The sequence below is a fragment of the Thunnus thynnus genome, chromosome 6 (genome assembly GCF_963924715.1).
Source record: "Thunnus thynnus chromosome 6, fThuThy2.1, whole genome shotgun sequence".
Classification (NCBI taxonomy): domain Eukaryota; kingdom Metazoa; phylum Chordata; class Actinopteri; order Scombriformes; family Scombridae; genus Thunnus; species Thunnus thynnus.
The window spans coordinates 5,998,508-6,026,187 of record NC_089522.1 but is presented as its reverse complement, the minus strand read 5'-3'; the positions used below and the strand labels follow the sequence as shown (position 1 = coordinate 6,026,187).

Genomic DNA, 27,680 nt, shown 5'->3' with positions numbered 1-27,680 from the left:
CAGCCGCTCTAAAACAGAGAACGGAGAAATGTCCATCTGCTCAGTCTCTTCCAAGTCTTTGCTTGGTGCCTGATCATGTTTATTTGTTTAAATGTGTGTGTGTTTGCCCAGGTAATCCTGAATAATTGATAGTTGTAGTATGCTACAATCAGAAATGTATTACTATAGATAAAAGATGAACATCGTCCTTCACAATGGCTCCCACTGTGAAATGCCGGCACATAATCTTGGATGAGTCATGACGGGAGAAAAGTGGTTACAGTGCAGCAGCCAGGCCAGAGATAAGCTACTGAGATAAAAGGAGAAACTCTCACAGGCAGCTTAACGGAGTGCAAATGGCCTCTTGAAAGAGCTCCTGCAGACCCAAACACAGACATAAGCTTCCATTCAATCCCTTATTATCCAATTCAATTCCGTTCCATCTGTCTTTTGATTCAGTTCAATACGATCTGCCGCTAATCTAATACTACTCCGTTTTTTCCTATTCAGTGTCATAGAGCACTATTCAAAAGAGGTTTGAAGGCTGGCATCTTCAACACCATAGTCTGTCGATCAAGCACAGACCCAGCAGGTTTCTTGTAAATGAAATATTCACTGCTTCCATGAGATCATTAAGTTAACTTTTCTGGTGTTACAGCTGAGCTCTGTTTTAACTGAATACTGTGAATTACATTCTTACAGCATCCTCAGGAGACATGTCACACCATTAAGCAGCACACTCAGATTGATGGGCTTTCCTTTTCTAAATGTCATAAATTGTGAGGAGGTTTTGTGGACTCTAGGGTCATGAAATAAGCTGTAACTCTAAACTACTTTTTTTTTTAAAGATTATTTTTTGGGCAGTTTCACCTTCTTTGGATAGAGAGATGGGCATGACATGTAGCAAAGGTCCCCAGCTGGAACAGAACCAGGTATGTTGTAGTTATTCAGCTACCAGAGTACCCCAAATGTGTCAAACTTCAGCTGAAGTGAAGACATGGAACTTGCCCTTCATGCAGTTGCACACAACCTAACAAACATAAATTACACATGGCCTGTCATAGCTGATACCAAATGGAAAAGGTTCTGTACTGTTTCGGCCAAAACTTAAATACTGTGAAGTTCACCACAACATCACCACAACCTGCTGCTGTTTGATTATCAGCTTATAGAGATTCAGCATCATATGTATGGCATGCTGGCACAGGGAAATGAAGCACAGCCATTAGGTAACTCCCAGCAAAGCTCCACCCAACTTCAACAGAAGCAGAGGTTGAATTCCCTAGATTAACTGAAAACACTTGTATTTGTAGGGCCTTTGAAAATCTCTGATGCCTCTTCATCAGGATATGGAACCTGTGCATTTTTGCATTTCTACTTGTACAAAGTTCAAGAAGAAAATAAGTCATGAGGGGAGAGACAGGGAATTTGTCTTGTAAAACTATGAGCATTTCCGCAAACCAAATATTTTAATCTTGTGCCAAGTAATTTCACAATACATTTTTTGGTCTATATAAAGAGGGAGAGGAGGGTTAAACAGGGACAAGTCCATGCAAATGTTTCAAGTTTAACCACAGTCTGCCCCCATTATAAAATTACACCAAATGTGAAAACAAAAAAGAGACTCTTTTCCACCCACTACCTGGCATCCATTTATGAGAGAAAATAACAGGGCTTAGTGGAAAACAACAGTGTCTAACAGAGAAAATGACTCATCTCTCGCTCCATCCCTCCATCTCTCGCTCTCTCCCTTCCTCTTTTCTAGTTACCAGCTCCAGCACATCCTGTGCATAAAAACATAACTTAACTTGAATGAGAACATAGACACCAATACTGTGCACAACATGTTGCCCTCTGTTCCAAGAACTGGTGGGGCAGACTGACAAAAAGTTGAAGAAATAAACACAGTGTACAAATGTTAAAATATACATGTGGTGCAAACTAAATGTTCTTAATAATATTTTCAATTTCTTTTAAAATTTGAAAAATGGAAAAAAGAGGCGCACAGAAAGAAATAAAAGACACCAATTTTCAAGCCTATGTCCATGTATTAGTCATAGGGGTGGGATCTATAATGTCCACATTACTTGCCAAGGTTGTCTATATAGCAGTAGCAGCCTACTTTGCTGACGTCAATAATGGATGGTAGAAGAACTACAGGGAGACTGATATAAGATTCATTTTCCTCTTTCTTGTAGGAGCCTTTGGGGTTACATCGGAGCCAAGCCAGCTAATGAAGTTCAACCGCATTTTGAACCGCAAAAATGATATGTGCACAGAGGATATTGTGGATTACTACATACATTTTATAACATGTTGTCAGTTGTCACTGCAGAGGAGTGGCAACAAATAGAGGGAGAGGCTCAGGCTGCTCTGGCTAATTTAGCCAAGGTAATAAAGCTTGGGCTCCAACTCTAAGCCGGTGCTACAGTGAATTTTACAGTGGAGGTTTACAGATGGTTTTGTTGCGCTGAGGGCAAGTCAGTGTTTGTAACAGTGGGAAGCTTGAAACATTCTTAAATGTTTAAGTAAAAGAAACAAACAATGATGACTGGTAAAATAGATCAGTTTATTTATGGCCAGCAAAGTAATAATGCAGTAGTAGTAATATGATTTATGTTGTGCTTATGCTGAGTGCTAAAAGTGTCTATCAGGTATCCGGTTAGAAGAACTATCATGGAGACATTAATTGAAACAGTTAATAACACCTGATCTGACTATTTCCATCAACATCACAAACACTTCACCGCTCACTGGTTGTTGTGTACATGTCTTGATAGACAAGCACAGATGCCTGCTTTCAGTAGGTAAATAAGAAAAGGGCTCAGGCTGACTGGACTGGGAACCTCTTCCACAATGCATACTGGTACATGCAGTCATGGTGGGAGAGTAGTGAACAGGAAACTAGCATAATTCTCTGTCACTCTGGCACCATATATCACCCATATATCAAAAGCAGTATTTACTAAGAAATAAGAGACAATGAACATCATAAATATAACTAATTGTTTAAGCTGAATAATAATAATATCAGTTATTTGGCAAATGCTGTACCAGCTATTTTATGAGGAAACCTATAAACTGTACTATTTTACAATTAAAATATTTCCTTTAAGAATCATCATTTCCTCTCTGCCCCAAATGTCCCATCTCGTAAATCATGAAGAACAGACCTTGAAGGGAGCATACAGGCCACTTTAAGTCCGTAACTGGTATTTTCAAATCTCAACATGATAGTAACAGAGGGTCAACAGGCTGAAAAAATGTGTGTGTGAGTGTGTGCACCTGTGAGTGTGCACGCAAGCGTGTAAAAAAAGCACTCGCGAGATGCTTGTTTATCTCAATACTCTACTTATATTAGAGAAGTTCCTGCAGATTGCAAACAGCGGGACATCACTGCATGTGTGTGCATGTGTGTTTACAAGTGCATGTATGTGTTAGAGGCCCCTGCAGAGAAAGCTGCTCAGCAACATGACTCCAGCCTCGGCTGGTTTGATAACTCCGACTTTGCCCTTGTCAGCATCCTCGCCTCTTGGACAACTAACATGCATGTATTTTGGGGGGAAGTTTGTATTCTCCATTTGAAAAGGAGGGAAATAATACTTTCCGTCATATTGAGAAAGAGAAAATCTGCAAAACAGAGCAGGAAGAAACAGGATTCGCTCCGTTTCCTGTAGGGTTACATGAATTTTGAGATGCAGGTTTTTCGATCACTCGAGCACCTCGTCATATTTTGTGTGACCAGGTTAAATCGAGGACATGATATAGGAGAAAGGAATGAAAACACAAGATGAAAAGGAATTGTTTTGCCAGATTAGAAAAGCACATCCTTGAGTAATTCTGTCATCCCTCAACCAGAGAAATAGAGGCCTCACAGTTAGCACACCAATAACTCTGGTAACTCTAGCATTACTGGTAACTAGAATTTATTCTGATCTTCAAATGACTTTCCTTTGATTGAAACGGCCATTCCCTTCCTGAAAACATAACTTTCTTTGTATAGGTCAACCGATTAATCTTTGGCTGATAAATCGGTGCTGATGGGATGTTTTACAAACTATCGGATTTGTTGGAACTCGGCTCCGATAGTGGCCGATGGCTGCGCAGCCTCCACCGGTAACATGGGGATGTACATCACTGTTTTGCATGGAGGCTGCATATACAAAGTCAAGGTTATCAGGGGTTTCCCTACCATAATAAGACTTAGGCACAGCGCCTAAGTGTTTTTTTTCACAGCGCCTGAGACGAACGAAAAGAAAAAAAACCATGCTGAGAGTTCTCTACCACGTTTCGCATTAGCTTCTGTCTTTCTCTCCTCTGCTCCTTGTGTTTCACTGAAGGCAGGGCTGAGCTCCTCACACGCACAAACACACACACACACACACACACAGCGAACAGCAGAGCAGAGAGGCCGGTGGACACAGTGAACCAGTTGATGGCAACGACGCTTGTGTCTGTAACGTTAAGTGCAATAAAACCTTTGCAGGTAAAAGGCAAATAAGTGATTTAACAAACCACCTGTTCAACAAGCATGATCGTGCAGAAAAACAACATTTTCAACTGCTTTGTCCACAGTCTCCCATCCACCAACATGTATGTTTTATACAACCACAGCTCATTTGTTAAGCTAATAGTGAATTGTTATGAAAAAGCTCAAATGAAAGTTATCTGTATGTAGTCTAACTGTTTAGCTTAGTTTGCCACGAATCTTAAAATGTGGCAAATTCTTGTAAACATAGCTGCTGGCTGAGACGGCAGCCCCCCCCTCCCAAACCAGCCCCTTCCTCAACCAGCAGCAGAGGGAGGAGGACAGAGGACAGGAGGAATGACTGATACTGACTGATGTCTGTGTTCTTCATTCTTTCTAAACTTCACTCAGTATTTTGATGTCAGGAATATTATTTCATGAATATTATTTATTTTGCTGACATTTTGGATTTGTTTCCGGTGAGATATTTTTGAGTTTATATAGAGACTTTACTATTGTCAACATTACTGTTGCTGCTCTAGAAACAGTATTTAATTGTATTTAAAATGTAAATCAATTCTAATCCTGCTTTGACTGCATTCTTTTAAAAAAAAAATTATAATAAAAAAACAACAAAAATTGTTTACTAATGAAAAAGAACCGGTGAAAGTATTGATACAGAAATGGGCTGAGAAGAGTATGGATAAGATCAAATTTCTAATAAAATTAAAGATTGTTCAGTAGGAAATGACTCAAGGTTAATCTGCTTTTTCCTGCTCCAAACTATCATTATTATCTCAGCCTTTAAAAGTCCGCTATCGGTCGACCTCTATTTTTTTTTTCAGGAGATGTCTTGAAGTTGTCCTGTCTGCCGCTGCCTTTGTGGAGTATTTTCCTTGACGTTCCTGCTACCTAAAAGCAGGCCGAGGAGAGAAAAACTACAGGGGAGAGATGACATTACAGATAAAGACAAACCCTTAAAGTTACACAATAGTCTCACCAGCCAAAACTTTAAAATTTTCGCTATTAGACCACAAATACATAATGACATGTACAAGCAACTGTCAAAATAGGATTTGTGAATCAAGTTTCTGGCAAAGCCATCAAGTACACATCTGTCAAACATGTGAGCTGTTTTTTAAACAGGCAGTCTGAATCACCACATATGAAAGCAGGATCTGATTCTGAGTGACAGCTTCAACTCCGCAGTGACCAGCACAACTGTAAACAACTGAAGTGTGACAGACAAAGACAAAGTGTATGTGTGCAGACGTTTAGTCGTGTTTCAATCTGTTTTCTTCATTCATGGACTTATGTCAGTCTATAATCACATGCTTGTGTACGTGCGCCTTGAAAGGAGCCGAACGCTCTGTATTTCCCAGCCAGGCATGAGATCTTCACCAAATCACTACATACAAACAGAATTGCAGAATGCAAAAACCACAACCGACCGACACCATATGGAGAGTAGGGAGAGAGGAAGAGGAGAGAAAAAAACAAGGGAGGAAACTGAAGGAGTACAAATCATTACTGTACCTCTGTTTAGACTTGTTGTGGCTGTTGTTTGTTGCCTGGTTTTTCCTCTCTGGGTAAACTAGCATACATCCTCGGAAAACAAAACCACTGTGTGTATACATACACACACACACACACACACACAGACACACACACACACACACACACACTTTTGTTCATTGGAATGAAGCTGTACGTTTTCTTAGGCAGACAAACAAAACGCTAGGGCCGTACACACTCTGAGCTGTTCAATACCAAGATTCAACTGTTGGCTCCTTGTATTTTTTTCCGTATAGACTACCTGGCAATCAGAAAATCCATTAGCCTTAGCTTCAGAGATGATTGAAATTAATGACATCTCTTCTTCAAGGTCTTCTAGGTCTATTTCTGTATTTCTCTTTAAACATAAAAACTAATAGCAACATCTCAACAAGAATAAGTTAACATATGAAATTGTTCAAGATTGGATTTATTTTAGATAAAAATAAATACAGTAGGCCTGAAAATTTTATATAAATTCAGGCAATTGTCCGCTTTGAAATAATAACTTCTCTTCTTCATCAGGATAGGCTTATTAGACAACTGTATTTCTCTTTAAACATAATTAAGCACTTGCAATTTAAGATTTGACTGACAAAAAACAAAAAAAACAACTACTAAACTTGAAGAATCTCAGTCGACTGAGGGGTTCCATACAGATATTCGGCACAGCCCTACAAAACACCAGCTCTGACATCTGCTGTACGGCAAAATTCAATCGGATTCAGATGTTTTTGATCGAACACTTGGCCAAAACATAATTTTTTTAATGTCAAAAATAAGGCCAAATATCTATTCATTCGCAAATCAATAGCGTTTGGGAGCCTCTGAGCAGCACTGTTTCGAAACGTGAGACAACCACTGTCTCGTTGCCTGGGAAACTCCAAGTAGCGTAACTCCTTTTAAGGAATAGGGCAGAGCGTAAGCGAGTGAGTGGTTAAGTGAGAGAGCGAGCGGCAGAAAATTAACGGTGAATGAGAGCGGAGCAGAGGAAAAGGTTAGCAGTAAGTTGTCAGTCTGGCAGTAAATGTACAGTACAGACTACAGTGTGTCAGTTAATAAATGCAGCAGCTTGTCAAGACCATGAAAAGTCACATCTGTTGTTTCCCCAACTGCTGGAAAAGTGAAGGGGTTAGCTCCAAAGTTAGCAACAATGGGTTAGCCTAACCTAATGACGATAAACAGATAAATAGAAAACGGCCCCCCCAAACCGATCGACAACACCCCACCCCCCCACCCAACCACTGAACCTAGGGGACACACTGCATGTCATTGCTAGCCAAAGTTACCAGGTTGGGACATGGAGTTGGGATCACTGTGGATTAAATGTATATTTTAAATGAGCCACATCATTGTTCAACAAAGTATTGTTTATCATATTACTCCTTATGTATGTAATTTGATGTAAAGTATGAAAGTTTGAACAATTCCTGGCAACAACAACCCCAAATGGAGCCACTGTCAAGGACAAGTCTCTTTGATTGATTGATTAATTGATTTTGACAAAGCCAAAAGCAAGGCTAACAATCCACGTTAACAGTCCATAACTTTTATACATTCAGATGAGGACCAAAGAGAACTGATCCTTATCTAAATAGCCAGTAGTGACGGCAACCCTATTCATTAGTGCATCAACACATTTAATGTCAAGAGAGACTCCTCAAAATAAAAGAATAAACACTCAATTCAAAGAAAAATGTGTAGGGAAAAAAAACCTGCTAAGTTACAAGGTATTCATGGAATGACAGTGTTATGTAACTGACGCTGAATCTAGTCAAAGCTGCCAGCAGGGAGGCTGGATAGAGAAGAAATGTGAGCCTGAGCGGAGTTTGGGTTCTTGAAAGGGTTTATTTTTTAATTCAGTTTACTTTATTTGTGACTGTGGGTCCATATTAAAAAAAAAGTTCAATGAACTCATCAACATCTTAACTCATACATACGATACATGTGATACTTGCACATTAAATCAAAAATATGCTCACGAGGAAAGCACTGCCATTGAAAAGAATTTCCACATTTTTCTACAGTAGAATACAGTAACGTGGTATTTTGTGTGTAGTTTTGGCAATATTCACCAAAGCATCAGTTATGATATTCTCTACCTTTTCCAATCTGACACATGGGTACATTTATGCTATATACGAGTGGAACAACAAAAACACAATAGTCTTTCTTTGCATCATTAAGTCTCTGCATACAGCTCTTTTCATTACCTATCTAACAGTACAGTAAAAATAAACCCTGAATGGCCTGACCTTCATATCATCTTTCTCTTCTGCTCGTTGGAAGACCATTGTACAATCTACAGTTATGTCAGCAATTGATTATGGTGATATTATATATGTATATATATATATATATATATATATATATATATATATATATATATATATATATATATATATATATATATATATATATATATATGTATGCTTCTCCCTCCACTTTGAAGCCTCTTGACTGTGCATCACAGTGCACAGCGCGTCATCACAGCTGATAAATTCCTCACTTATCATTGCATCTTATACAAAAAGGTGGGATGGTCCTCTTTAACTAACAAAAGGGAGCGGCATTGTATTCATGCTCTACTGCAAAAACTGCCTTGTTACTTCTGCTCTCTGGTCACATATAAATAGAGTACTTATAGTGTCAGGGCACAGGACTTTTTAACATTAGCTGCAGACAAATGGCATGTGCTGCAAAAGAATTTGAAGTTACATTCTCTAGTTTCAGTTGTCTTAATGTGAAAATAATGTTTAATGTGTGTCTGAATTATCTGTGCTATCTCTCTTGAAAAAGAGATCCCAATCTCAATGACACTATCAGTTTAAATAAAGGATTAAAAAAAAAGCTACACACGCCTTCTTGGGCTTTCACATCAAATGTGCAAGTGCGACATAGTGCAGAGCAAGGCCAGTAGAGCGATCTAGAGATTTGGGGTCTCGTCTATTTTTTCCACGTTTTCAGCAAAAATAAACAGAGAAAATTATTTGTTGACAGTCATACTGACATAATACCAGCAACATTACACCTTTCACTATGGCTTCAGTGTCTATATCTGTGGAATATGTCACAGACGTGAAGTGTCACCACTGCAGGTCAGCCTGCACGGTGCACGCCGGTGCAGGGAGCCTCTCTGGCGGGGGAACTCCAGTACAGAGAGTCGGTGACACACGGAACTTCTTTTTTCAACTCCTGTCGCTTTCTGCGATATTAGTTCAAACCGGAACTCCTGCCTGTTGTTTCACCTGCTTCTAGGCGGAGATTTGGTGTTGTTATTTTCTTTATTGTTGTCAGTTTCCCTCCTGACAGTTTGGAGTTTTGTTTGTTGGAGTGTGTTTGGCTCGTTTGGTGAACTTGGCATCATCTGGAGGGATTTTCTTCACTTGGAGCGGTGACAGCGGGGGTTTAACTGGCAGAATAGTCAGTTAAACCAATAATAAAAAATACCCGTCCTGTGTGAGGAGTGTTTGTGGCTGATACAGAAGTATCCCCCAACCAAACCCCATCATGCATGTCAGAAAGAAAGTAGCTTTCACTTCTTCATTTATTTATTTTTAATAATTGAGCACATGCTTCTTAATCTTTTTCTGACTACACTAAATATAAACTAAACTCATAATTAAATGATATGAAACACTATTGTCACCATTGTTTATGGCCATTATCAAAGCCAAACTCTATGTAGAAAGATAAGAGTTGGCAGTAGCAGCGCCAGAGGTAAGCTGTGTGGCCCAGGCATAAGGCTTTGATACTTCTCTGTCTTATGTGAGGGATACCAAAATTAACATTGTGATTGTGCTATCAATTGATTAAAATATTTAATCTTGATTAATCACACGCCTGTCCATAGTTAATCATGTAGGTAATCACACAAATTAATCGCACATTTTTTTTTATCTGTTTGAAATTTACCAGACATTTTTCGATCGTTAATACTCTTATCAACATGGGAGTGGACAAGATATGCTTGCTTTATGCGAATATATATATTTATTGTTGAAAATCCATTAACCACACAAACCAATGACAAAGACTGTCAGAAACCCTCACAGGTACAGCATTAAGCTTTTAAAAATATTCTCAAATCATAACTTATGGCAAACTCAAGCTCAACAGGCAACAGATGGGCACATTGGCCAGCTAAATTTTCCATTACTTCAGTACTGATTAAAGATCACTCCCTGGATCCCTCACTTCAAAAGCAAATCACACAATGTAATTGTGTCCAACCTCACATGGGAAAAATAAAGGCTCACAAAAACATCCCCTTGTGCTATGGGATAAAAACAGGATAATACAAAATAAAACAAGCAATACATAAAGTGAGCAGGAAACAGTGGAAAGGGAGTATAAGAAAGAAAATGACTTTCGCGATCCCAATTATTTCACGCAGACCCTCCACAATGTTAACTGGCCTGCGAGCTGTAGCCATACATTAGGTATTGTTGTTGAAAGCTTGCTGCTTGTAGGTTTCTCTATGGGTTTCCCCACATCAGACGTGGTTTGCTGCGAGTGGGATGGTTTGGGGCTAACGAGGCTGTCTGCATTAGCATAAACTGTGTGCTGAGCCACAAAGCTTATGTGGCTTAGGCCGTATTCACACCAAATCAGGCAATACAGGAAAAACCCTCCCATTCATTTGAATAGAGGTTGTGCATTAAGGCTGTGGAAGTGGGGTCTGCACGGGGTGCAGAAAAAAAACACAGCAGCTGTGCAGGAATAAGTTGAACCAGAATCAACTTTTGGCGAAACGCAATCAGACATCACACTGCGGTGGCTAATTATATAAGCCAGCGATCAGACTGATTAATGAGGGAGTACAAAGACGTTACTAGGACAAGGGGAAGACATCTCTCTTCATTTAATAACGTTAAAAGTAAAGTTAGGCTTTGTTGTCAGCTTCCCGACTCATTTTAAAAAAAAGACTCGAGAAAAAGAGAGCGCGCGAGCAAGCTGAGAGGACCAACGAGAGAGAGAGAAGTGGTGGTCAAGCGAGCTAGAGAGTGAACGAACAGAGGGGGCGGCAAAGCCGGTGAATGAGAGAAATAAAATGTTGTTTTCTGATTGTTTCACAGCAGTTACGTTCTAAAGCACAAATAAACAGGCCAACACCCCCACACAACCCTGTGGGAAGGTGCCGCATTGCCGGATTTTTCTTGTTTCTTGTTTTATGGCAGTTGGTAAAGGGGTTGTTGTTGGTGCCTTACTGCCACCTTCTGCTCTGGAGTGCGGCTCAGACAACAGACTTACAACCTAAATCCCTGTAACAGAACCTGCGTTTCTGGCATAAAAAAAATGACTGGCATTATAACAAATTTGCGTTAACGTGTTATTATCGTGTTAACTTTGATAGCTCTAGATTGTTTACATTACAATGTAGTACACAGCATCCTAATTAGCAGCTCAGCAGGATTATGTGCTGCACTTCGTTCCATGCACTACCTCGCACAAACTATGCACTCGTGTGTTTGGTGTGAAACCACCGTTGTCATGCAGCCGCCTCATAGCGTCTGCTATTTCAGAATAAATGAAATCAGCATCATCAATAGTAAACTTTTTCCTGTGCACACAACTGAACAAGTCATAGTTCTGCTTCCGCCATAACAAAATGTGTGGTTTCTGTTACGGTGAAACTTCATATCTGTAGGTGTTCTTTGCAACTACTCAGGCCGCAGGTTTTATTACACATCCTGACTGTTTTTGCTTTCCGCTGTTAGATTAGCTCTGTCCAATGGCATCCGTGTTGTCACAAAAGTTATTTTCATTGTTTGCTTCACTCTGGTGCAAACAATTTCCTTTCCTGGCTAAGGTGAATTAAAATACCTCACCTCCCTGCTGCCCCTGGCTCCCAGCCAGCTGAGGGGCCTCTCAGCCTGACTGATGGGGACTGAAAGCTTCTATCTTACTCTGGCTGAGTATCATTGGGTTTCCTTCAAAGGATCTTTGAGCAATTTCTGGTGAATCACAATAGAAAAACATTTTTATAAGCAATACGTGACAGCATTTTTATGCTTGATTAACGCTGATTATTGCTTTTTGTTAATAATGAACCAATCATCAAGTTGTTTTTTGTAGTCTGTATAATACATCCTCTGAGAAATGCATTAATCCTTCCAGGTGATTTCTCTGCCAGGCATCCTCACTCCCTGCTTGCTTTAGGACTTTTTGTCTTCATTCTGTTTTTCAGTGAGTGAAAAACATGTTCAGTTGGACTGAGGTCAGATGACCTAACTTGACCAGTCAAAAACATTCCACTGTTTGGCCACAATAGAAAAAAACTCATTGGTTGTTTTTGCCGCGTGTTGAGTATCATTGTCCTGCTGCTTTGTCATAAAATTCAGAACTGTGCATAATTAAAGGGCTACAAGTAGGGCTGTGATGATAACCGCATTACTGCAATACCGCAGTCATGTGATGCCTACCGCCGGGTTGAGCTCATTACCACATGTCATTACCGCAATTTTTTTTTTTTTTAAATGCCACAACCGGATGGAGATACGTTGGAGAATCTGCGTTGCTTCGGCTTGTTCCAGCCACCAGGCTGCGAGACCAAGACCCGAAATGCGGCAAGCATCCAAGCTAGGCTAAAGGCTAACCCCAGTTTACCAGCTCCCCTGTTTATCTTCCTCGCCAACATCCGCTCCACTAATATACTACACTGCCTAAGATTGCTTCTGACCTCCTGGGGAGAAATGACAAACTACTGTGCCCTTATCTTCACCAAGATGTAGCTGCATGAGTGTATCTCGGCTATCCAGCTAGCCAGGCTAAACGCTCTCCAGTCGGACAGGATTGCTTCATTGTCTAGTAAGATCCGAGGCGGTGGCCCGTCTGTGAACAGTCTCACATTCATATGGTTCAAACTGAGGTTTCAGTTTCAACAGTGAATTAAAACTGCAAATGTGCTAGAACAAAAACCAAAACTATGAAAATGTGTCATCATCCTGCTACTTATGGATTCCACTGTTTTCATAGGAAGCTCGTTTATTCCTCATTGCCAGCTGACTGAAACAAATGCATTTCATTCTTGCTTTTGTAACATTTCAAATGTTTGCTAAAGAAATTCACAGTTGGATGGATTTTTTTAAGCCGACAGTATAATCTGGATTTGCTGCTTTTTCAGACTCAATATGATGTTTCACAGGGTAACAGCTCATCAGCACACTGGAGCTGATTACTTTTTTTTCTCTTCCATATCATTGTCACACCCACAGCGTCCTCACAATGTCCACTCTTTGTCTTGCCCGCCAGTTCAACCCTCTTGGTTTCAATGCTGCTTCGAATTATGAATGGTTGGAGAAGGACATTAGAAATGCATGGATTGTTGTTTTTTTTTTTTTTGTTTCCACCACAAAAAAACCAAAACAAAACAAAAAAAAAAACCCCTTCAGTTCTAAAACATAGATAAACAAGAAAATGGAGGTTTTGGCAAGAAATGGCTGCTGTCTTCCTGGGCAGTGACGTAACACGGTGAAATACTGGAAACAAGTTCTACAGGCTTTTCTCCTCATCATTACAACCCTTCAAACTTAACTATCCATAGGAAAAATACTGAAACAAACTGTGTCACTATACCCTACTCACTATGTTTGAAATTAATTTTGGTCACTGGGTCTCATGTGTTTACTGTGGCTTATGTTACCCATTTAAGCAACCCTCCTGACAGCAAGGCATCTGACATAGGCTAGGTGATATTTAATCCTGAGGCTATAATACCACAACTAATTTGCATGCTTTACATGCAGGAGGATTCATGCATAAAGAAACAGTAAAAACAAACTACTTGTGACTTTGTGAAAAATGCTGTGCTTAATAGCTGTGTAACTCTCTGAAGTAGCTAGGTTTGACAGAGTTAAGAACAAAAGGAACCTTCCTGACCGAAAGGACACAATTATGGCCATATGCAAAAAAAAAAAAAACACAACAAAACACGCTACAAACACACTCAAACAGTGAATCTGCCCAGAGAGAGTGGGAGGAAGGACAGAAAGAGAAAATCTGAGAAAGCGAGAGGGAGAAAAGCAGTGATAGAGGTAAGTGGCAGGAGTTGATTGGATGAAAGCCAGGGAGTGAAACTGTAGATAGTGTGGAGAAACAGTGCGGTTACTGTGAAACAGCTGTGTCAGCTTTCAGCGTACACACTGGACACCTCATGCACACACAGCATGGTCAAAGTCAAACACGTATGCATTCTCTGTAATGGCGTACACAAGTTATGGACACAGAACACACACACACACACATACACGCTCGCAATGTAGCAAGGCTGCCAGATACAAGCATGTGACATCTTGCACACACCCACAACCACCAACATTGACATAAGTGTCATCCATCCACTTCCATCTTACTCCTGCTGCTCTGTTTTGACAGCTCCAAAAAATATGACACACACACACACACACACCATCACATAGAGACAGGGACAGATTGCGCAATATTTTCACCCATCCGTCCGAATTTGACAGAATACTCCCAATGTGCCATGTAAACAAAGGATGGATGGTGGATGAGTGAAAATGAGAGTCACCCTGGTAAATAGGCCATCTGCGCTGCTCCGGGTCTAATTTTGGAAAGGCAGGGAATGAGTTCAAACAACTGGTGTCAAAACTCCTGTGAGTAGCCGGAGGGATGTCTGTACAGTAGAGATCTGACCTGACACAAATACTACGTGCACTATGTTACACTGGTTTACATGATTAGAAAACTTCATAACAACAACAATAAGTACAAAAAGGATACAGTTAATGTTAAGCGTTTACACACTCATTCACATTTTCTTGATTTTATTGCCTTGTGGCCTGAAAGGTAAACCAATAATGTCACTGTGTTTGCCAAATAATGATATAGTAACATCACTTTAGAGACGTGTGTGTTGATTCGATGATTGTAGGGCCTGTGGTTTTACCTGTTAGACCTCTGGGCACAGGTAAAAAATAGGAAATGTAATCTTATTTGTGGGGTGGTAGCCAGGTTAACAAAGAGAAAAAAAAAACTAGATATTTATAGATGATTAATAATCTGTGGTAGTGGCTTTTTTTTTTTTTCCTTCGTTTTTGTCTCCGTTTGTGTGGGCCAGGAGAGGATCCCTGCCTGTGACCATGCTCAGTCGCAGCTGCAAGTAATAAGTAATTAGGAATGATGACAGTTTATTTCCTTTTAGTGTGGCTGGAGTCACAAGACTGCCAACTACACACACCAGCAAGCCTGTCAGGAAAGACAGCATTTCATAGAGTGCTCAGCAGAGGTGGGTCATATGGCCTTAAAATAGTATCACAACATTGCATCAATAATGAACTTTAAACTAGCTTTACTCTTTACTTAGTGCAGACGGGTGAAACGTGTGTCCAGCTGGTGATTATTAAACTAACTTCGGCGCTGTCGGCTCTCCTCTGAGCTCTCTAAATGAGACTGATTGACTGCACAGTTAGTCTCTATTCTTCCCAACTTGTCAAGATCAAGAATGTTTTATTTTTTTTATTATATTGCGACGTGCTACTCTTATTACCGCAATATGAGCATACAGTGTCATGATTGATCAATCGTTGTCACCTGAGCTGAATTACAGCTTGTGGCGATTTGTCTCACAATGTAGTTACTAGATGACGCAGTATGTTGTGTACCACCTCTGCTCTTTTTCTCCCGAAGATCATGTATCAAACCGTTTCCACACTGCTGAAGTTGTCCATATTACTGACTCCACTGCAGGGCCAGCAGCTGCTGTACATAGAAATACTGTAAAAAAAAACAACAATATGGCACACCCCTAGCGCTCAGTTTTACGATGACGATATGCTCATGAGATCGGTCTTGACTGCCTGAGCTTTCTTTTACTCTTCATGTTAATAACACCTGTGTGCACTGCTCCCTGCCAACCCTGTGTATGTGTGTGTGCTTCTATGGCTGTGCTCTCTTCTTTTGTTTATTGTTTAATAAACAAAATATCCAATCAGATTCTTAATAATATGTTGAAAGTTTTTACCAAACTTTCACTGTATTATTAAAAAGCTTAATTTCTGTCCAGTTCTTTCAGTTGCTGTGTGAATGATCTAAAGAAAGGGAAGCATGTCCACACACACACACACACACACACACACTACAATACACAATGTAGTACAATGTAAAGTTGCGTCATTTTCCTGAATGATTCAGACAGAAAGGCAGGGCAGCGTGCATTAGAAAGAGGGACTACCTATGTTTTTCTCATCTGCTGCAAACTCTGGGGCATATACGACAGCCACGATCAATGTAGCACTGAAAGCAAATCTGACCCAAGCAGACACCGGCTCCTGCCAAAGGCAAACAGTCTTAAATGCTACATGATACTGCGCACAGTAGGAAGGAAAAAAGGGAATGGGATAGAGCAGGACAGAAAAACCATAACAAGGAAAAAAAAACGCAGTACGCATAAAGAGGGACAGAGAGAGAGAGGGAGAGAGTGTGGCCGAAGAGAGAATAACAAGCGTAAAATGCTGGCAGTGGAGGAGAGAAAGAAGGGCAAATGACAACATGTGGAAATGAGGCAGAGACAGACTGTGAGGGGAAGAACGAGACGCAGCATGTTTAAAAGGAAACTGAGACGTTTACAGAGTTTTAATGCTACCAGGAATCTGATTTAAGACCAATTTAGGGGCTGAACCAAAAATACTAACAGGGAAAGCTGTGTTGCATTAACCCCATCCTGTATTCAAGTATGCAAGAAAAACTTACCAAGACCACCTGAGGTGAAGTAATAAAGACATCAGCATAACAAAATAAAACCAACATTGCTGCATGTCCGTTTGTCATGTTTTTGTAAAAAAAAAAAGTGTATTGCTTATTTGCTTTTAATCCCAAATAAATATTAATGTGTATCAAGAGTTTTCCAATGGCACTACTGAAGATTCATTGCAATATTTACAGTATAATTTATTTATATTTTATGTAATATTACTGACTTTAACATCACCGTGACCTTTATGTAACACTACTGTAAACACCACAGTATGTACAGCATGTTCAGACAGTATTCAGCACAGAAAGCACCAAAACCCAAAGCAGGAAAATCAAATGATTAAAACCTTATATTCCCTTTTTTTTCATATTGTTCCTGTGTTGTCTGATGATGCAAAGTGGAGGGGGCATGACACTGAAAGCAAAAAGAGGAGCAGGTGGTTGAATTCTGTTTTAATGATCATACAGCCCACATACACAGAGCTCGGCTTTTAGGACTATACTTGAAGGACAGACGTAAAAAATGAGTGAAGCGAGAACAGAGAAGAGACGGTGAAGTAAAGAGCAGGGAAAGAGAAGAAGAGGAAATTGAACGGACAGTTATTCAAAAAGATGGGTAGATCCAGCAGAGTAAAGGAGGTAAAAAAAAAAATACATAAACATATAAATTGAGATATGAAGAATGAGCCAAGCTTTCTCCTCGTTTAACAGATTTACAGAGAGGATAAAGAAACCAGGTTTCAGGAAGCCAATTTTAAGACTTTCCGAGACATTTGTAATTCTGCCGGGACCTGACTTTAAGACCAATTACAAATCTAAAACCGGACATAAAGCTGTCAAATCTAGCTTGTCTCTGGTAAATACAGAACATGATGAAACTATAAACAGAGAGGATAAGAAAGACCATAGGTTATAAACAGGCTTCCAGACTGCCACCATTTAGTCAAATTTATATGAATCCTAGAGACAGTTTTGAGTGTTTACAAGTGGCAAGGAGATAAAAACAACAAAAAAAACATTTGTACATTAAGTAAATGTAAATGTATTGGTATTGGTATTCAGGTACTTGTGACAGTTAGTCTGGAACCCAACGTTAAGGGACATGACATCCTGCAGTGTTTAATAACACAGACTGGATGCAGACTCTGTTCTGGACTTATCTAATAAGTACAAGCAGTACAGTGATACTTGTGATTAAATGGTGAAAATGGGATTGCTTAAGTTTGTATATAATGCTTACGGACTTTAAAAAAACCCCCACAGGAATGATAAATAGCAAGAGACAACTAAACCCAATTCTAAAAAGTCTATGTAGATCATAATATAACATGTAAACAATAAAGCCATGACAGAGTGTGTGTTAAAGGCTCAGACCGAGAGTGAAAGTGTTATAGCTCTAAGTCAAAACATGCTTCGTCCTATCCTGCTGGCTTTGGCCTGCTGCTCTGCATTTACACTGGATCTATGATGTGTATGTACACGTGTCAAAAGGATGTAAGCAGACGGAAGTGAGAGAAAGACAGTGAAGCATGAAATATACTCGCCAATCGTAATAAAGGATATTGACTTTAACCACATTAGAGTATGTGTGTGTGTGTGTGTGTATGCGGCACTGTGCCCGGTCATCCACAACACTTTTGGGTGGCCAATAGTCCCAGAAAGAGATGGGTGGAGCCTTCTGTGGGGGGCCTGTTGAGTTACAACCAATCCCCCTCAGTGGGTTTGTCTCTCCCTCTCTGTGCTACAGTAGCATCAGGAAAGAGAAAATGAGGAATGGAAGGGGGGGGGGGGTGGAGGCTGGGAAGGAGGGTTAGCTTCTCACTGAAACCCCCTTTCACTGGGCCTCCACAGACAGACACAGAAAGAGTGAGTAAGAAGGAGACAGAAGCTGAATCTCATTTGCGAGTGTTTTATGTTTCCTGCTCACTCCGGGGCAATTCCCTGCAATATCCAGAAATGTTAAAACCCCCTTTTGGAGGATATAATCAAACGATGACCGTCACACAATAACGTTAATTTCTTCCCATATTATTATATATTGTTAAATACCATCAACTCTCTGCATTTTGTCAAATTGCCTGTGAATTTAAAACTTCCAGCTAATTGTAGAAGGTTACAATTTATCATATACGTTATGATTTTTGTTAAACCTGCACTAGTTGATTTTTTTGGCCGCTCTGGGGTAGAGAAACCAGCATAAACACGACTTTGACATATTATCGCCTTATAAAGTTGTTGCGGTGAACGTGTTAGCAAACAATTGCCTATTTGCCACATCCAGCAGACCAATTTTGCAGTACCAACTCCTGAGGGAAATATCTGGCTCTTTAGCTGCTAAATGCTCCACAATTTTCATTAGCTAGTCGCTAACTTTGTCTGGCGCATGGTGGGTTTATCAGAGAGTAAAGCTGAGGGCTGTAAAACTACAACAACGAGCTTGAAAGGCCCAACAATGAGTTGGTGAGTGCTCTCAGTGGCTTCCTCACTACGAGCAACACTTTTTTACATTAAACACAGACATCTGATCCATTGTTATATGTTATTGATTAGTGCAGCTTTAAGTCATGATCGCGGTGCAAAAATGCTGACTTTCTTGCAACTCAACATTACACAGCCCCTACCACTCACACTGGACTTGATGCTCGGAGTTAAGGGCAGTCTGTCACTCACTATTCTCTCAGATCAGAGCAAAGACATAAATACCTACATGGGCAGAGTTTGGTTACTTCTTGTTTAAGACCTGTGTTTTTGTTTTTTACAGTAACATATCAAGGCTTTTTCCCATGACTTTTATATCATGGCATACAGCAGAACTTCCATGAATTATGTTTGCCTGGGTTGTTCTTTAAATTTGCCAATGCTACTGATTATCTGGTTTGAAGATATGAAAGTTTGAAAGTCTTGCTTTTGGCTATTTTTTATATAATGAAAAAATCTGCCAACCTGTAGCCAAACATTTCACACCACTGGCTTAGGCTTGCTGCAGTGGTCGATGTTACCGGTGTTACACGGTGTTGGGACATACACCAATTACATGACCCACCGCCCATACCATAGTTTTGCTTTTGTCTATAGAAACGAACACATTATTTCATTTTCGCGTATCAGAGCCCATGTTCATGAAATGAAAAAACTCCAACTTGTAAAGTATCAAGTGTGTTTTCAATACTTATTCGGACGAGAGACACTACAATTATAAACTGACTGTCTGCTCCAGGAGCGTCTGCAGCAGCAGCAGAGTCACAGCAAAAAGTGGCAGAGTGAGACGTCTGTTCTCCATCCTGCTGCTGTAAACAAACGTAACGCTAGCTGTTAGCGGGCAGCTACTCTCATGTCTCCAGGTCTCGGTGCTTGTTTTCGGCAACAACTCTCCCGCTCTCTGCCTGCTCTCGGTGTGTCTCTCTCTCTGGATGGCAGGCGAGTTCTGGTTCTAAGTGGCGGTCGTTCTCTGGCTCGTCCCTGTCTGTGTGCGCCGCAGCCCGGCTGTACAGGGAGGATGACCTGTTGGCAGCAGCCAGAAGCCCGCCATTACTAACTTTGACATCTACGGATGAGTGTCATTGACGAATATCTTATTTTGTAAAATGTCATACCGGTGTTGTCACAAGTTTATTAGTCGGTGGGAAAATTTCCTCACCATGGCATCCCTACTCTGGCTGACTTTTTCAGGAGCTTTTAGAATTATTATTTTGTATTATACTTTTCAACTTCTCCTGGAGTAGGGTTGGGCAATCCATGTATGTTTTTTTCAGACAGTTTAAATAACAAAAATACATGCCTTTATATTTCAGCCTCATTAGCATTCTAAGCATCAAAGGTGATGCAAATAATTAAGCTCTAAAAGGGTAATTTGTGTGGCATGAGGGGTGGCAAGGGAACCACCAATGTGGGGCTTAATACTCTAACAATCTGTGCCAGCGCAATGTCCTACACTACATGAAAAAAAAACCCACTTTCAGTGCTCCACTGTGGCTTTTCAAAAGAAATCACATCGGTTAGAATTAGAAACACAGTGTTCTGATTGCACAACATCTCTGGTTTTCACTTGTTGTCTTTCAGTCAGGAACAAGTTAAGCAGAGGTAAAAATAAAAAAAAAAGGTATCTGGGGCAATGTGATATGTTTCTTGTATCAGGTCTTTACTGTTCTGCTTCCACTTATAATTTTAGGACTTGGCATATGTTGCTGTCACCTGAACACCAGTCCAGATCTGCTGTCTGAGTTACCTCTGCAAAGACAGACTGATGGTGATTTTGGTCTCTTGGTAAGCATTTAAGCTGTTCTCTGGCCACGTTAAGCCTCGCATGGACCTGCTAAAAACAAAAAGCGGGCCTGTGCTTTATCTTGAGTCAGACTGGCAGGTTAAACAGATGCTAATGAACACGGTATACCGATACTAGAAAGGTTTTGCAATACCCTGCCATTAAAAACAGTACTATACCCCATTTTATTAGTACCAGTGCGTTAAGAACGACAGTTTTTCAATAAGAGCCATATTTCCTATGAGTTGCGTTGATGTACAACGGCGGAGCAGCGCTCTGCATAGTGGGCGTGTCAACCCCTTTTTTTTTATGCTTTCATGGTGACAGAACGAGAGGCATAGCTGCAAGTACAAGTGCTCTTTCCGACCGTCCACAGCTTGTTGACAAAGCAGACACACGGAGGAAAATATGGCAGACAAAGCCCGTCTGTGAAAGTTGTTTTAAGCCCACATAGACCACGGGAGAAAAGACGTCCAACTTAGCAAAGCATCTCGCCGACAGACATGCTGACTTGTTTAACAAAATTCAAAGAGCAACAGGTTAGCCAGTGTGATAGATAACATAATTACATGCTTCAAATATAAGTCAAATGAGTGTGATTTATTTTGTGACAAGCAAACCTTTTTTCACCATCTGAGTTTGACAAGGCAATTGAGGGCATAACTGTGTAATTTGGCTTTAGCTTGTTAGCCAACTTAGTAGTGTGGCAAACCCAATGTTCACACTGGTAACGTTAACTTTTGCAAGCTGCTAAAAATCAGTTTCATTACTATACTTTTCCTGATGTTTTAGGTTTTTGCCAGTATCGTATCAAAGTCATAATTTTGGTAATGTGACAACACTAATGTGAAGGGCAGGCTGGTCTCAGATCTGTGCCTGTAGGGATAGCTCGGTAATCACGGCAAATATTCAGTAGACCTAAAACTGATTCAATTTGCATAGATTTGGTTGGAGTGATTATAGAGTGGAGTAGGGAAATAATTCAATTCATGCATTTTAATATCTCACTATCCCTGGGCACATCACATGGCCTAGAATGAATATGTGCATTAAAACACATTGTTCAAAGCTATAGTTCATAACTACTGCTTATCACATATTCGATCCATCTCATCCTGTAAACTACATAAAATTAAAATGGCTCTAAAAGAAACCTTTCATAATCAGACAGGCAATGAAATTCAATAAATAACAAACTGTATCAGTGCACTATATCACCAAAAGGCTTTATATTTACAATGGTGAATGTATTCTTGGCCTCATGAGAATTGAAACTCTGACCTCGGCAGTGTTCGTGTTGTGATAAGCTACCCCACACCACAACCTGTTGCATAAACCCTGCGATCTCTATGCCATTGTTTACCACCACCGAGTCATTCAGATGGTGAAGGCCAAGAATTTGCATTTCTGTAAGCACTACTTGTATGGTAGCCTGTGACCTTAAACTGTGAGTTGAGCCGCTATTGACGTTTATCTCGCCAAGCCCCTTAGGGGCTTCAAACAAGACCTAATCACACCAGCCACAACACCAGAGCCTCGACTACATTTATGTTGTAGCTACACAATTACCTCTCATAAGGAATCCATTAGCCCCTGTTTAGCACGTTCACATTAAGGAAGCAGGGAATAGGAGGAGAACGTGGCTGTAGGAATAAAGGAATAATAAAAAAGGAGTAATCTGTAACATGTGAATGTCACAATGTGAATTTGCTGATTTATTCTTTACAACCTCTGGCCAGTTCATGAAAGCTTTTACATTTTGCCATTGTAAACTCCTAGTGTCTGGTAGGTCTTTCCTAGGGGAAAAACCTCTGCCACACAGGGAGTTATGTGTTTTGTTTGTAATAAGCAGAAGAAGAACTGGTTAGTATGAACACCATGGTTTAACAGACAAAGGGAAAATTCAAGAGAAAAGACAACAGAGAGACTGAGCTGTTTGAATGACAGGAGAACTCAGAGAAGTGCGGAACAGAAATACTACAGCAATCAGCACTTACAACAAGGACACAAGAGAGACTGCAACTAATGATTATTTTAATTATCAATTAATCTGCTGATTATTTTCTCGATAAATCGATTGTTTATTCAATAAAACATCAGAGAACAGTGAAAATGACCGTCACAGTCATCAAATTTCTTTCTTCCGATAAATTTACTACCACGTCAGACCAAACGAAGCAGCAGATTGTCACATTTGGGAACCTAGAGCTATCAGATGTTAGGTGTTTTTGCTTGAAAAAATGACTTAAACGATTAATCGATTAACAAAACAGTTGCAGATTAATTTTCCTTTAAACTGAATCAAATAATTGATTAATTGACTAATCATTGAAGTTCTAGTGAGATTATTGCTTGTCATTCCTTTTCAAATTCATCTCTACATATCTGTAATTGTGTGGCATATCATTTGTTCTACAAAAGATATAATAAAAAGCCGACGTGTGGGTCATGTCCTCTCGATTAAGAGGATATGTAGTTAAAAATCCTTGATAGCAGATGCTATTGCTCCCTGTTGAGATTATGGTGGAGAGGAGGGGAAAGTCGGGCAGGGAGGTACGACATGAAGCACTAGTGTTCTGCAAAACACACATTTTTTCCTAAAACATCCTTCAGCTAAGCCTGAGCCTCCGTCTGTGACAATAGATTGTGACAAGGAGGGACCATCTACATCTGAAGGCAGTACAGATTAAACTGGAATCAGTATCCAAATATTTGTCTGAACTTTGAAAAACCCCTAACTACGGTGTTGATTCAGGGCAGGACCTTGCCAAACCACCATCCCAGCCTGCTATGCCAAATATAAATAAATCACTGACTGACATCAATATGCCCTGAAACAATGACCAACTCTTGTCACATGTAGTTGACAGACAACCGTATCATCCGTCTATCCAACCCTTGCATATACCCACCACTGCACTTGTCAATACTGGATCTCATGAAAAAGGCCACCCCCAAACCCCACACCTGATGCTTCAAGGACAGGCTGAGCAGTAGCTAAATAGACTGTTTACCAGATGAAATGGTGGGATATATAATGCCTCCGTAGTTTTCAGCAATGGAACAAAATTATAATTTTAGTCTCTCGAGGTGAAATGATTAGTCTACTAATCAATTAGTCAATAGACAGAAAATGAATCGGTATTTAATAAATGATCAATCATTGTAATCATCTGTTTCAAGCTTCCCAATTGCGAGAGTTTGCTGCTGCTTTTTATCTAACGTGACAATAAACAATGAATCAACAATTAATCAAGAAAATCATCATTATCAATTGACAATAAAAATAACTGTTAGTTGCCCTACTAGTTTCCAGCTGAAAATAATCCTTGTACTCTAATTGCTTAGTGAGGTTTGGATAAAACCACAGTTTACAAAACCCAAAATGTCTATAAACATCAGGGCAAAGACTTGTTCGAAACGTTTGCTCCTAAGATTACTTTCAACAAAATAGAAACTGTTCAAAAATGACGGTGTCCGTATTGTTATAAAATGTGACTGCAGAAATCACTCTGGAAGCAAATAAGAAGCAGTGCTGACTTTAAACTCCATGAACTGAACAAAGACACTGGAAACATTTTACTCATAGCAACAAAGTGTGTGGGTGTGTAGACCTGTAGGTATTTGTGTGAATGTGTTATGTGCGTCTATGCACACGTGCACTCCATATTGCCGGGAATTAGCTTACATTTCAAAATAGTGTGCTGCACCTTGAGGCCCCCATGCATCTGTTATCATTTTACAACCTGCCTGTAACTGAGCAGAGTACAAACCTCCTGAGCACAATGTGCTCCATGGAGCACTAGGTGTGGGTGAAAAAGAAAAAAAAAGATTCACATTAGAATTGCGATTCTTATCCCCTACGATTCTGAATCAATTCACAAATGTCAAAAATCGATTTTCTAAATGTTAGTTAATAACGTGATGTTGACAGAGCGAAAAAGGTCGAACTCAACTGCAGTGCAGCACCCAGTCTACAGCATGCACACACTAGAGTTATCATCTTGTAGTTCATCTCCAAAAAAGGCAGCCGTTGCAAGCATTTTTTGATTTAATGACTAAACAATTACCTTTGCGAGATGAACATGAAGTATATTGTGAAAACTTTCTACGCCATCACTCAGAGACTAATGTTAGCGGAGCAGAGCAGCGAAACTCCAGCAGTAACAAAAAAGACAAGCTGACCAACACACACTGCAGCATTGAACAACATAAACCAACTCTGAGGTGAAAAAAATAACTCAGTGCTCAGTCTGTTTCACCTCAAAAACCCTGCACCTGCTCAGCGTCTTGGACAGCGATGTCTTTTACCGAAGCTAACGGTGCAGCAGAAAGGCTGCTCTCCACTACTGGAGACATGACGTTAATAACAAAACAGTGGAGCACTCCGCCTCCCCCTCAGTTTGTTATTCTCATACAGGCAGGAGACTGTAAGATGCTTTCAAATGAATTCATTCATTAATTAAGGCAGTTAACGTTTTAAAATAAAAGGCTGTGGACCATTTATCTTATCTGCTAGTTATGTTTTATATTGTATTTCAGTTGACTAAGGACACCAGTGAATGGTTTGGCACACAGTGTCAAACTGAAAATAGTGCCCCCTTTTCTATTCATTCAGTCATGGATAGGTTTTCAATCGAGAATCAATTCTGAATTGAATTGGAAACCCAAGAATCCGAAATTGAATTGTGAGTTTCCCAAAGATTAAAACCCATACTAAGCACTTCATTACAGAAAAAGGCCCTTTGTATCCCACTGAGGTAATAGGTGGGTGTGAGGAACCTTTAGATGAAGGAATCGACACAGCAAAGTAACAGAGTGGTTTTTCTTTTCATGACAAAACCTCTCAACCTCCAGCTTTTTGCAGATTAATATAACTGTGATATGCTATATGTTGACTCCATGGATTCAGTGCACTATGTTCATCTCCTAGGTGGCAACAGGAGCAGGTGACACTGAGAAACATAAGTCTATATTCCAGACAGCATAATACCATACAATCTTGGCGATAAAAGGTTTTGGCCCAAGACAAGTGGGAGGTAAGTGACCAGTGAATCATGTTATTGCAGGGTGTAACATGGTGTGTTTACTCACAACAGCCCAGTAAAATCACAATGTGCCTAAACAAGGTGAAAACAAACATACAAATGAAACGAAACCACAAAATAGCAAACAACATGTCCTTTAAAACTGGAGTGCAGGACTTTTAGATATAAATGCCCTTGCCAAATGAGTTCACACAATGCTGATTAAGTCAATCACCACCAGGTACATCTCTCTGTATTTCACAGTATACCAGAGTTTTTAATCTGGTGTCTGTGGCGACATTCCCGTACTGGCGCACCGTGATGCGTTTTATGTTAACCAGCAATGATTGGTTTGCCAGAGCTGAAAGGCGCCCATAGAGCATGTGCGCCAGACACTTCCAGCAGCGAAGCCAGCTAACTTCCACTTTAGCCCTCCACTAAGTTGAGGGATAAAATCATTTAATTGTGCGGCTCTTCTAGACTTCCCAAATATTATTGGACCGAATGGATCAAATTTGGATAGTGAAACGAGTCATTATGTGGGGGTTCTGATGCTCAAACAATTTATCCACCATTTTACAGCCGCAACAGTAGCATCGGGGACCGGCTCGAGCATGTACTTATAGAACTTACATCCAGGTAACTACTATTTACTGTCACTGCCAGAGGGGGGAGACAAAAGTTCCACACTGCAGGTTTAAAGAATAAAACATTAACTTTCTAATCGTGTGGTTCTCACACACGGTACATAGTCTTTCATAATATTCAGCAGAGTCAACACTACAAAAAAAGAGACTGGAATAGTCCCTGTAATTCAAGTTCAGCACCACAAATAGATCATCATCTTCACAGACCAGTCCAGATATATTGTTTTTACAGTGCTGAAAAAGGATTTAATACCTAGTTGTACAGCTGTGTAGTCTAGAAATTAAATATAAAATAGTGTTAAAGCAAATAAAAAATTTTGCTTTGGGTTATGTCCACCTAATGAATTTACATATTTTCAGGTTTAGAGTTTAATAAAGAAAATAGAGAAAGTTAGATCACTCCACTGGTACCAAAAATCTAAATCTAAAATCAATAAGATTAAACTACAAATAGGAAAAAAAAATCTCATCACACAAAACTTCTACTACATAAAATAAAAAGCAGTTTAATTTCTCCTCAGCAAAGGGAAATGTGTTCAGCTTGGGTGAAAATAGGCTACTTAAAGAAAGAAGTCCATTATGTTCACACTTCAAAACAATGCTACTCTTTCAATCAGTTTAAAATAAAACAAATTCCTACCTAAAAATCAGGACAAATTGTTTCGTTTGATATTCAGCCTCAGAGTGAAACACATAAACTGGAAACTCATTAAATAAATAACACTTAATGACAGGCAAACGCCAAGAGAAATGTGATTTAAAATGTCTTCACAAATTCGTGCAAAAATGTAGGAACAACAGAACAGAATAACTTTTCAACCCAATACAGTCTGTGGTTCCTAACAGTCACAATACAGCATTTTCAGTAAATTGTTGTGACTGACTGAAGTCTATCCGGATCTATTCTACTCCAATCATCTCCATGCTCATCTGTCCCTTTGTCTTCCCCGCCTGCAAAGAGGAGCACCCTCCTCCACATCAAGAGACTGACAACCTCCAGGAAGCAAGACATGCAACACCTCCGTACA

General features: G+C 39.9%; 1 protein-coding gene across 1 annotated transcript in view; it reads right to left on the bottom strand.

The window, feature by feature from the left end:
- The window catches only part of LOC137184080 (vitamin D3 receptor A), a 95,526-nt gene that overhangs the window by 66,060 nt on the left and 1,786 nt on the right, over positions 1–27,680 (bottom strand). The gene's annotated exons all lie outside the window — the stretch shown is intronic.